Source organism: Mandrillus leucophaeus, unplaced genomic scaffold, assembly GCF_000951045.1.
Source record: "Mandrillus leucophaeus isolate KB7577 unplaced genomic scaffold, Mleu.le_1.0 Scaffold112, whole genome shotgun sequence".
NCBI classification, from domain to species: Eukaryota; Metazoa; Chordata; class Mammalia; order Primates; family Cercopithecidae; genus Mandrillus; species Mandrillus leucophaeus.
Genome location: NW_012099432.1, coordinates 191757 through 195259, shown reverse-complemented (window position 1 = coordinate 195259; position 3503 = coordinate 191757).

The following is a 3503-nucleotide window of genomic DNA, read 5'->3' as shown; positions in this document are numbered from 1 at the left end:
GAGTCGCTTTGGGGGCGGGACTAACGAGGTCAGTGGAGGCGGGGCTAAAGGACAATGGAGGCGTGGCCAAATGAGGTAATCCGTTAGGGCGGGGCTGGTGGAATCCTGCCGTGGGCTGCAGTGCGTCCAGGCGGCCACTGCGGGAACTACATGGTCGTAAAACTGTCTAGGCGGCCCGTACACCCCCTTGGCATTGGCTTACCCAGCCTGGAAACCCAGGGAAGGGAGGGGTCTGCAGGATGCTCTACCCGCTCGTAGCTCCCTCCATCACTTTCCAAAGACTTCTTCCCTGTCCCTGATGGACCCGGGGTCCTTCCTAGAAATCACTGGTTAATCCATTCCGCGAATAGATTATGCACTGGGGATACAGCCACCAACTGAGTCATCAAATCCTTGCTCTCCTGGAGTTGACCTAGTAGAGGAGACAGAAAAGAACCGAGTAACCCATGTAATACAGTGTTGGCAACTAAATATACATATGATACAATGCAAGTAGCATGAAGAATAACAGATAAAGTATAGAAGATTAGAGTGGAGCTGGGTGCAGTGGCTCACACCTGTAATCCCAGTACTTTGAGAGGCTGAGGCAAGTGGATCGCCTGAGGTCAGGAGTTCGAGACCAGCCTGGCCAACATAGTGAAACCCTGTCTCTACTAAAAATATAAAAAATTAGCTGGGCGTGGTGGCGGGCACCTGTAATCCCAGCTACTCGGGAGACTGAGGCAGGAGAATTGCTTGAACCTGGGAGGCGGAGGTTGCAGTGAGCCAAGGTCATGTCACTGCACTCCAGCCTGGGCAACAGAACAAGACTCTGTCTCAAAGCAAAAAAAAAAAAAAGAGAAAAAGATTACAGGGTGGAGGCTATTTGAGCCAGTGTGGTGAGGGAAGGTGTCTCTAAATAGGTGGCATTTCAGGTGACATCTGAAGAAGGTGAGAGAAGGAGCCTTGTGGGTGTCTGGGGGAAGAGCATTCAAGGTGGGAGGAACAGAAGGTGCAAAAGCCCTGGGGTAAGAACAAGCTTGGTGAGTTTCAGAAGCAGTGTGGACACTGGTGTGGCTGGAGAGGAGTGAGTAATGGGGACGTTGGTGGGGAGATGAGGCCAGGGAAGCCAGACCACTTAGGAACTTGTAAACTGTGGGCGGAAGTTTGGATTTGACCCAGAGAGCAGGAGAACAGGAAAGCAGAGCCTTTCAGAGGCATTGTCCATTCATTCAGGATCTATCCACAATGTTCTGGGTTCTGGCCTGGGAGTGACTACCAGAGAGCTTGATAGTTCTGAGCTCCACTATTTTCCCTGTGGAAAAGATGCCTTCCTGATCCCTGATCCCTCCCTAAGATCTAGCTACATCGTTGGCACTGTCTGGGTTTGGGACCAACTCTTTCCTGGGGCTTCCAGAGGATGGGGAGAAGGAATAATTCAGTTTAGATCACATGCCTCAGGGACTTCACACTTGCCGCTCCGTCTCCCTGTGACACTGTTCCCCCTGGTAGCTATTTATCTCTGATTTCTGCTTAAATGTCACCTCCTCCAAGAGGCCCACCCTGAACAGCTAGGTGAAATAGCCCCCTGCTGCCACTCTCTGAGTGCTTACTCCGTGTTCTTTTTCTTTTCTATTTATGTATTTATTTTATTTTATTTTTTTGAGATTGAGTCTTGCTTTGTTGCCTGGGCTGAAGTGCAGTGGCGCGATCTCGGCTCACTGCAACCTTTGCCTCACGGGTTCAAGTGATTCTTGTGCCTCAACCTCCCGAGTAGCTGGGACTACAGGCACATGCCACCTGACGCCCGGCCAGTTTTCTTTGTATTTTTAGTAGAGACAGGGTTTCACCATGTTGGCCAAGCTGGTCTTGAACTCCTGACCTTAGGTGATCTGCCATCCAAAGTGCTGGGATTATAGACGTGAGCCCGGCCATGTTTTCCTTTACAGCTCTTGTTTCCACATTTCTATGATTCTTCTATTCATTCATTGTCTATTTCCCCACTACAGCAGCAGTTTATCAGTGTTCAGCCAGCTTTGTTGTTTCTCCAGTGTCTAGAACAGAGCCTGGCACACAGTAGGTGCTCAGAAGTATCTGCTGGGTGAATGGATGGACCCCCTCACACACACAGAGTGTCTTTCTTTCTCAAGACACAGGATTCTTGTATCAAGAGAGTGTCAGGGGAACACTCGCTCCTGGATGAAAGGCACCGAGAAACCCATTCTTTGGGCCAGGTGTGATGGCTGACACCTGTGATCCCAGCATTTTGGGAGACCAAAGCCAGAGGGTCTCTTGAGGCCAGGAATTTGAGACCAGCCTGGGCAATACAGCAAGATCCCATCTCTACAATAACTTTTTCTCTTTTTTATTTTTGAGATGGAGTCTTGTTCTGTCACCCAGGCTGGAGTACAGTGGTGTGATGATCTCAGCTCTGTGCAACCTCTGCCTCCCGGGCTCAAGAGATTCTTGTGCCTCAGCCTCCCGAATAGCTGGGACCACAGGGGCGTGCCACCATGCCCAGTTAATTTTTGTATTTTTAGTAGAGATGGGGTTTCACCATGTTGGCCAGGCTGGTCTCAAATTCCTGACCTCTTGATTTGTCTGCCTCGGCCTCCCAATCTGCTGGGATTACAGGCGTGAGCCACCGTGCCTGGCCTTTACAGTAACTTTTTAAAAAATTGGCCAGGCTTGTAGTTCTACTTAGGGGCCAGGGTGTGAGGATCACTTCAGCCCGGGAGTTCAAGGCTGCAGTGAGCTATTATTGCACCACTGCACTCCAGCTTGGGCGACAGATTGACCCTGTTTCCACAAAAAAGAAAGAAAGAACACCCATCTTCTTTACCTGTGCCTGAAATTCCACCCTGATAGGGCACTGCTATTTAGGGGTAGGACGATGTTCTCCTGGGGCTCCTTTAGAGTATGTAAATGTCCCAGTGGAGGGAAGTAAAAGGAAATTTAAAGACTCTTGAGTTAGTGTAGGGAAGCGCCCCTTTGGGGCTGGATTTAAGATTATGGAGCTTGGGCGACATCTAGTGGTTGAATGAGGTTTGTGCAGAGACTGTGTGCGTCTGTGTGAGTGGTGGGTGAATGTGTGTGATTTTACACCTGTGCCTGTGCATGTGCATATGTGGGATGGAGGTGCCCAGGTCAGGGTAAAACAGGTGAGATACCCGCCGCGGGTGCAAACATTTTAAAAAGTTGTTGATGATGATGATGATGATTATTTGAGACGGAGTCTTGCTGTGTTGGCCAGACTGGAGTGCAATGGCCCGATTTCGGCTCACTGCAACCTCCGCCTCCCGGGTTCAAGCGATTCTCCTGCTCAGCCTCTCGAGTAGCTGGGATTACAGGCGCGCATCACCACACCCAGCTAATTTTTTGTTTTGTTTTGTTTTGTTTTGTTTTGTTTTTGTATTTTTAGTAGAGACAGAGTTTCACCACATTGCCCACACTGGTCTCGAGCTCCAGACCTCAGACGATCCGCCCGGCTTGGCCTCCCAAAGTGCTGGGATTACAGGCGTGAG